The sequence below is a fragment of the Macrotis lagotis genome, chromosome X (genome assembly GCF_037893015.1).
Source record: "Macrotis lagotis isolate mMagLag1 chromosome X, bilby.v1.9.chrom.fasta, whole genome shotgun sequence".
NCBI classification, from domain to species: domain Eukaryota; kingdom Metazoa; phylum Chordata; class Mammalia; order Peramelemorphia; family Peramelidae; genus Macrotis; species Macrotis lagotis.
The window spans coordinates 389669591-389678838 of NC_133666.1; the positions used below are offsets into that span (position 1 = coordinate 389669591).

Consider the following 9248-nt stretch of genomic DNA (forward strand, 5'->3'; position numbering starts at 1 on the left):
TTTGGAATCCAAAAGGTTGAAATCATATAATAAAATATTATATTTGGGAAATGTACAATATTCACTTTTATATTTTTTCTTTATATGAAATATTCAAATAGATATTTGGGTTATTCTTGCACTATGGCAGCCTATTGCTCATTGGATTCGCTCTTGTAAATCTTCTTCCATGTACTTCCTCAAAGTTTTTCAGCAAAGTTCACCTAAAGCATCTAAGATCACCCAGTCATTTTCTTCATAATATAATGTTATAATTAGAACATTCATACTCATTAACTTATTACTTCTCACTAACTGAACAAATTTTTAATTTTTCTCTTTATCTTTCAAGGAATGTTGAATTATTTTGTTATACAAACATGTGAAACCTCACTGAAATAAAACATTTAGAGCAAACTTCTAGATGTAACAATTCATCCTTTCTTAAAAAAACATATACTTTATAGCCCATTATTTTTCTGATTATCTTGTTTCTTAATTCTTTCAGTCATGTCCCAATCTTTATGACCCCATTTAGAGCATTTTTAAAGATATGGAAATGGATTGCATTTCTCTTCTCTAGTTCATTTTATGGTTGAGGAATCTAAGGAAAACAAGGTTAAGTGATTTGCTTAGGGCATCATAGGTAGGATGGAACTCTCCATCATGGAAACTCTCTGGCAAAATAAAACTCTTCCTCAAGGAAGGCCAGAACTTTGTGATAGAGGAACCAAGAATTTCTTTTGCCAAGTCTGACCAACAAATTCATTAGAAGCTTCATTCAAGATTACAGGAAATTTCAAGATATGGACCATTATCGACCAATATGCCCCACTCAACCCTTTAACTCCTGATTTTGTATGTTTTACTTTGCTGAAATGCCCAGCAGTTCAGGGGCCACAATAACCACTGATACACTTTGTTCTGTCATGGAGTGTATTGTGAAGGTATAAACTGTGATCTCTCTCTCTCTCTCTCTCTCTCTCTCTCTCTCTCTCTCTCTTGTGTGTGTGTGTGTGTGTGTGTGTGTGTGTGTGTGTGTGTGTGTGTGTGTTAATTTATTCTCAGATGGAAAATTGAGGGGGATATAGGAGGGACATGCATGTAAAGAAGAACGAAGAACTTCCTAAAGATTATTGTTCCTTCCTGGCAGACTCATTGTGACAGGGTATAGAACTTGCAATTATTGGAGTTTTCTTTGCAAAGTTACCCATTTCCTTTTCTAAGTGATCAAGGCTAAGAGAAGCTAAGTAAATTACTTGAGATAATGGAGCTAATTAGTGAGTGAGGCCCAATTTGAATTCAGATTTTCCTGACTCCAAGAGCATTGCTATTTCTAATTACCCCTCTAGCTAATCCTTTTATCTGTTAGACTTTATAAAAATCTATTTGATGAAGTGGTCAAAATTTCAGAAAAAATTTCTGTGAGAGTATAATTTTGATGTTAATTATAGAAGATAAAGAGGTCATGTCTGAAGAGAATTTTTCCCCAAAAAAACTTAGTTTCCATAAAAACATTGTTAAAAATCATTCTATTGGGGCAGCTATGTGGCGCAGTGGATAAAGCACCGGCCCTGGAGTCAGGAGTACCTGGGTTCAAATCCGGTCTCAGACACTTAATAATTACCTAGCTGTGTGGCTTTGGTCAAGCCACTTAACCCCATTTGCCTTGCAAAAACCAAAAAAAATAAATCTATATCTATATACAGAGAGAGAGAGAGAGAGAGAGATAAACTTTAAGTGTTTTTAAAATATAATGCAACAATAGACATTAGATGGCAAAAAGATAAATATTGTATACATTATAGCTAGCTATTAAATTTATCAAATTGGTAGATGGTTATTTTTAATAAATTTTCTTCTCTCACTAACGGATTTACAAATTTCTCTCACTATTTGCTCCTATATATTTATTTGAACATTTTGTTCTGATTTTAAAATCAAAATATAAAAGTAAATGAGGCAGAAACTAAATGAAAACTGTCTGGTGTGGAATCAAATATTTCAAACAATATATAAAATATAAAAATTATTTTATATAACATTATTATAACATGTTAATTATTTTCAGAGAATTTCTATCATGAAAGTGTCCTTTAGAATAAACAAAATTTGTATTATTAATTAGTGCAAATTTTGCAAATAATTATAAACATGATGTCTTTCTCAATTGTTCTTATAATAATTTCAGAATATGCTACAAGACAGGACTTATACTTTTATTCAATTAAATTGATGAATTTTATAAATCTAGTTAGAATAAAGTTTTTCCATTATAAACTAAAATTGACAAAAAAGGAATCATTGTAGTTAATAAAGAGTGAATAAATCTTGAAATATAATAGCAATATTGTATTAAATTACCTGAAGTTCACAATACAGTGTTTCTGATATTATTTAAAAGAAATCATATTGTGAACAATTAGTCTTAATGTTTTTTTCCAAAAGTGTTAAGTAGGGGGGTGGCTAGGTGGCTAGGTGGCATAGTAGATAAAGCACCAGCCTTGGAGTCAGGAGTACCTGGGTTCAAATCTGACCTCAGACACTTAATAATTACCTAGCTGTGTGGCCTTGGGCAAGTCACTTAATCCCATTTGCCTTGGAAAAAAACCTAAATAAATAAATAAATAAAAACAAATAGATGTGTTAAGTAGAAAAACATATATTAGTTTGATAATGTTTCATTTCATTTTAATTTTCACAAGACATTTTTTTCCATTTCAAGGGTGTTTGAGATTTTTTTCCCATTTCTTTGGTATCTTCCTATTCTTCATTTGGCTTCTGAACTGATTCTTTAGTGTCATACATTGGCAATAGCTCTAGAAGGAATCTTTAATATGCAATATTGCTTCAATCTAGTTGTATTCGCCATCTTTGTTAGTGACTTTTTTATTTGGCAAAATAGTGGGTTTAAGCGACTTGCCCAAAGTCACACAACTAAGTAAGTTTTAAGTGTCTGAAGCCAGATTTGAACAAAGGTCTTCCTGACTTCAGGGACAGTGCTCTATCCATTTTGTATCCTAACTGCCCCTAGGAACTCTTTTTAAACATGTTTATGTATGCATAATTAGAATGAAATGAAATGGCTATCTTTTGTTAGATGACCAAAAAAGATATTTTATAATATCTGAAAATCTCTTTCATTTTTGTTCTCTTTGCTTTTCTCTATTTTAGTCATTGAATATATTTGATAATGCTCTTGCTTACTTGGATCTCTCACCAAATTTTTTCTTCTTTTTTTTTTTTTTTTGTCAGTTCAAAGTTAACTTTATTTTCCCAAGGAAGAAAGTATGGCTATTGACCTCTACCTCCACTAGCAGTAAGCTGGAAATAACATGGCAGCAAAATCTGTATTCCTTGTATGGGTTGTTAGGAGTATCAACTGGTCAAAAACAATTAGCCACAGGAAGGCTGCTAAGCATTTTACAGGATCCTTGTTTCTGACCTCTTCCATGGAGTCTTCCCCAACCTAACACACCCAGAATTAATCCAATTATAGGCATCCCAGAAAGAATTTCCAGATAGTGTGCTCATAGTTTGTTTTTAAAGCTTCAACAGTACAAGTCAGTCCCCAAACTGGACCTATTCAGTCAGAATCTTGTCTTTGTTAGGCGGAAGGGAAGCTCTCTCTTGGCAGAGGTCTGAAAGGAGGAGGCAGGAGAAGTAGATGAGAATCATCAGATCCAGCATCAGCAGGATGCTGAGTAGAAAGGCACCTTGTGTCATCTGTCCCCAGGACCTAAGGAAAAAGCTCGTGAGGTAGGCCTGTGGGGCCAGGCGAAAGAAATACATGACCAAGTAGATGTACTTGTTGACTCAGTAGAAAAGGCTGTCTTGGTTATTGCTGAGGTTCATCATCATTCTTATGGTAAGGAAGATGTTGCTGACTTCCACAAAGATGGCCAGCACCCCATCTGCCACAGAGCTGCCCTTAAAGATGCCTAGGGCAAAAGCAGAGATGGGCAGCACGTAGTGCACCAAAAATTCCCAAGAGGAATGCCTGGGCCTGCCTGCTCAGCACGATATCCGCCGAGTCGTGGATGAAGTAGCCAGAGCAGCGCCCAGAGGGCGGACACCACGAAGTGGCCCAGGAGACCGGCAGGTTGCGCCAGCGCCAGGTGCCCAGGGGGTGTCCCCGCACGTGGGCCGGCAGCGGCAGGCGGCCCAGCGGCAGCAGCAGCGCGGCCCGAAAGCCCACCGTGGTGCCCAGCAGCAGCAGCGGCGCAGGGGGCGGCGGCGCGGGCATGGGCTCGCTCCCCGGGCACCGTCCCCTGCCTCTGTCGGGCCCGGCTCCACTAAGCTTTCTTTAAGTTTTACCTTCAATTATTTTCTTCCGCTATATAGGAAATTCGTAATCTTCCATCATCCTTCTTTATAATAGTGATTTCAATTTCCTTTAGGTTGAATTGCTTTCAATACGTGTTAACATAGTATAATGTAAAACAAATAAACCTGAAGAACTAAAGTGTTAGTACATATGTCCTATGCAGTCCCCTATTTGCATATCCCCAGTTCTGTTCTTCCCATAAAGGTCTATTTGACTAACCTCTGGAAAGAATTTAAAAATAAGAGTTTAGCTTATGGTGAGGGAGAATAGAATGGGAAATCCAGTCTAAAACAAAGTACTAAAATATGAATAATTAATGCAATACACATCTGTGTATGTTGACAAGAAATTATTGATTTAGGAGTTTCCAAATACACATTTATTTTCAATAACTATTAGCAATAATCATGGACCACTTCTTTTGTAATATGTGCTATAAAAATATGTCCTTGCAAGATAATTTTTTTACTTTTATAATCTTGTTATAATATCATTAAAATCCATTTGACTATAATAAAATCAATTATTTAAAATAATTTAAAATTAAAATAATATAAAAATACTTAAAATTAATATCAAAAGTATAATTTAAATTTGTTGGAATAAGGTCATTTTTCATATGCAAACCTTATTAGGGTGAAATTGTAAATTTCTTCCTTCTGTATAATGGAGAATATCAAAACATAAGAAATGAGAAACTAATATTTAATGTCTTAGTCATGTAAAGAAATAGAAGATAAGAATATGTGAAGAAATTTTCAGTCTTTCTTCCTTGAGAAGAAAGCTGAGATGATGCATGAATATTTTGCTGCAGCTGGATCATAGCACATAATAAATGAAATCATCTAAGGATAGAAAAAACAATAGTTCTTGATAGCCCTCTCTGTCAGCATGTTAAGAGATTATTTATGGCAGAAATCTGAAATTATTTCAGAGAAGCTAAAAAACCAAAAGAAACACCTTAAATGGAAAGAAAACTCTCTTCCTGTAGTTCACTGTCTTAATTTATTATCAAAGAATTGGTAAATTACTGAAAATAATACAAAGGAAGGCTTTTAGGATGATGAACTTCCCCATCCTAAAAAAAAATCAAAGTCATAATAGGGTTGATATATGTTTTAGTAAGAAATATTTTGTACATTTATCATTTTTCCAAAAAATGAAATAAATTGCACTCACTAAATGGAATGCTAATCATATGCAACTCCTCTATAATATTCATAGCTTTGAACATATGAGTGTGAAGGCTAGAAAATGTGATAAGCAGATGAAAGATTAAAAAGATGTAGAAATAAAGAGTAATAGGGGTTTCTGGGGCTAAACAGATAAATAGAAAAGAAAATGGAAATTAAAAATGATTCTGAGAGTGTAATGGAGAAGCCTGCAGAGTTGTGATTTAGGATTTTCAATTCAAATTGATATCTAACAAGGCCAATGAAAAGTTTCATAAATCTAGTTTGCTATCTTTTCTTTTCCTGTAATAGTTTTTGGTTATTCTCATCCTTCAAAATTATTATAGAGACAATTCTTCCTTTGCTTTCAAAATTGCAAAGAAACTAATCTGAATATAGAATTGTGGATACTAAGCCACTCTATTACAAGTGAATATATTTTATTTTATTTCTCAGTAACAATGCTTATTTTTTCCTGCCTTAGTAAAAAAGAAAAATATAAATCTTTTGGGTATTTTGAGGGCAATCCATTCAAATTCTGAAATCTAAGGAAAAGTGATCTAGAAATAACTGATACAAATAAATAAAGTCTAAAATATAATAAAAATCATTTGTGGTTAGTGATTTAACACATTTAGAATATATCTACTGATCCTCTAGAATGTTTTTGCTGGGGAAGATCTTAGGGACTTCAAATTCATTTAAATCAATACCCACTACATTCAGATCACTGTGCTAGGGTTTGCAGGAGGATCAATGTTAAGTAAAGTAGAAGTATTATTATCGGGAATCTACTAAATAAGATAAATAGTTAAATTGTGATATTTCATAATAATAAATGATAAGAGGAATATGGTGTTTCCAAACAAAGTCATATATGGTTAAATGTACTTAGAGTTGTGGTTAAAATATTTATGCTGTACCAGCTCTTTTTAGCAAAGAATTGGAAATTGAGGGGATGCCAATCACTTCAGGAATGACTGAACAAATTGTGGTATATGTATATGATGGAACACTAATGTTCAATTAGAAATAAGGAGGGATGGGATGTCAAAGAAACCTGGAAAGACTTGTATGATTTGCATGAATGGTCATTGAGGGTAATGAGCAAAACCGGAAGAAAATTATACACATGAACAAGAACATGGGGTGATGGTCAAACATGATGGATTTGTTCATTTCAGCAGTACAATAATCAAAGACAATTTTAAAGGCTTTGTAAGGGAAAAAAATCATCTGTATCCAGAGAAGGAACTGTGAAGTTTAAATGAAGACCAAAGCTTATTATCTTCAATTTTTAAAAGCTGTCTTAAAGTTGCCTCATGTAGTTTGCTCTTTGATTATTTCTAATGTTTTCTTTATTCCTTTTGGAAATAATTCTCTTACAAAACATTCAATATTGATCTGTGTTCAGCACAGTTATTAATGTAAAGCTTAAATCAGATTGCTTTCAGTAGGGGTAGAGGGGAGGGAAGGGATGGAGGGAGAAAAACTGTAAGACACAAAACCTTGCAAAAAGCATTGTAGGTAGTTGGAAAAACAAATAAAATATACATTTAAAAATAAACTAAATAAATGAAATGCTTATGCTGATGTAGGAGAGCAACAATGGTTTCATGGAGTATGTAGTATTTAATTGAATACTTAAATCATACATCAAATTCAGCAGAAAAATCAATATTTTCTGAATATATTTTAATCCTTTCATTTTGCATATAACTTTCCACTTTGAGATTTGATCACCTAAATACAGACATATCTTAGAAATCCATGTGATTCTTTTCTACCAGTGGAATGTATTTTGCCTCCAAGAAAAAAGCAAATGTTACTTTACTCAATATTTATTCTTTTAGTATAGTCTTATTGTTTTTATCATTTGTGCTAGATACCTGTTCAATGTGATCAGAAATAGGGAACAGTTTGAGAAAAGAAATGGGAATAGGAAATGGTAAAACACTTTTCAAAGGCTAAAATCCTTTGTTGAAGCATAGAGTAGATTAAAAAGGGAAAACAAAAGTCTGAATCATTAAAGGCATGGTGGAATCAAATTTTGCAAGACCTGAAATGATAAATAATGCAATATTTACTTAACTTAGCAAACAATTAGATATCACCAAATATTTTTCAGGAAAGAAACAACATCTTAACACTTGTGCAGAAGAATTATTATTCTAAGAATGATATAGGTTTTTCCCCACTTTGGTGAGGGCCCAGAAACTAAAAGAAAAGATAGATATGGGAGATTTGCAGAAATATTTATCCCAATGGAATTTATGTCTATAATAAAGATAATTTAAATAGGAGGGAATATTATAAATATGGACAATAGTTTAGCAAGGGGAAAATTTTAATAAGTTATTACTAAAGTTTCTGATGCTATCTTTGTGGATATGTTGGAGATGTTGACTAATAATATTGCATTTATGAATATCCCAAACTTACTGAATAAATTACTGCCAAAGTTTAACACTTAGTAGGAAAATACCAACTTGGAAGGAAATCTTTAATGAGAATGTCTCAGGCCCTGATCTTCAGCTGGAGCTGTTCAGCTTTTTTTTTTTTTTTAACAATTATTTGCAATAATAACCAATGTCATGCTTATTAAGTTTGCAGACCATACATAGATGACAGGAATAGTAAACACATTTTAATGACAGTTGAAAAAGGATGCAAAAAGGATACAATATTAATCAAAGGGGAAGATAGTAGAACATATGCACAATTTGATTAGAGAGATGAAGTGGAAGAATTTCCAGTGGCTTCTTATAAAGTCCCTTTTCAGACTTTCATAATAATTTCAGGTAGTCTGTGTGTACCTAAATAGCTAAGTATAGATTTAAAAATATATATACATTGCTGAAGAATCCTTTTTATATTTTGGAAAGTATCTTTGAATTAAAAGGACAATGGAGAAGCAGAAGGAAAGATAAAATGTTCATCACACACATTCATATATGCACATATATATGTAGATATGCCTATATACATATATATATATATATATATATATACATACAGATACATATGGATATACAATTCATGAGAAATGTAACATAACTGAGCCTACAGTTCAGGCTAGACATAGTCAGTTTAGCATTTTTACATACATATTTTGATAACATATTTATAAATTAGTAATTTTTGGCTTGAAGAATTAGGATTAGGGGAAAGAGATACATGAGATAATTTTTATAAAGTATTCATCAGATTTTTTCCTGTGTGTTTTGTTTTGTTTTGTTTTTCCTCCTCTGTTTGGGGATAATATAATCCAAAATCAGTCAAATACAGTTGCCCTGGCTCTCTGGACTGTCGAGAGGAGTTGCTTCCATCAAGGTTGTTGATCTCATGATGTTGTTGATGTGTACATTGTTCTTTTGGTTCTTCTCCTTTTGCTCAGCATCAGATCCCATAAATCATTCCATGCTTCTCTATAGTCCCACCATTTATGTTTTCTTATAGAAGAATAATATTCCATAGTATTCAAATACCACTGTTATGTATTTCTTTCCCTTAATCCTAATTCTTCATACCAACAATGGCAAACCTGGAAACATGCTTAACAGAAATGTGTAAGTACAATTTAGCCACACTATTTGCCACTGTAGGGAGAAGGGTGGGAACTGAAGGTAGAAGGAAATGTTATAAATTAGAAATATGCATAGGCATATGGACAAATATTAAGAAAAAAAACTTTCAGAACATGTATTTGTAAAAGTAACACATCAATAAAGAAGAAATACTCCCTATAAAACATTCTAAGATATGTGACC

General features: G+C 33.0%; 1 pseudogene; it reads right to left on the reverse strand.

Annotated features, from left to right (window-relative positions):
- Positions 1 to 3561: 3561 nt before the first annotated feature.
- Positions 3562 to 4225, reverse strand: LOC141502732 (TLC domain-containing protein 1 pseudogene; annotated as a pseudogene).
- Positions 4226 to 9248: the final 5023 nt, after the last annotated feature.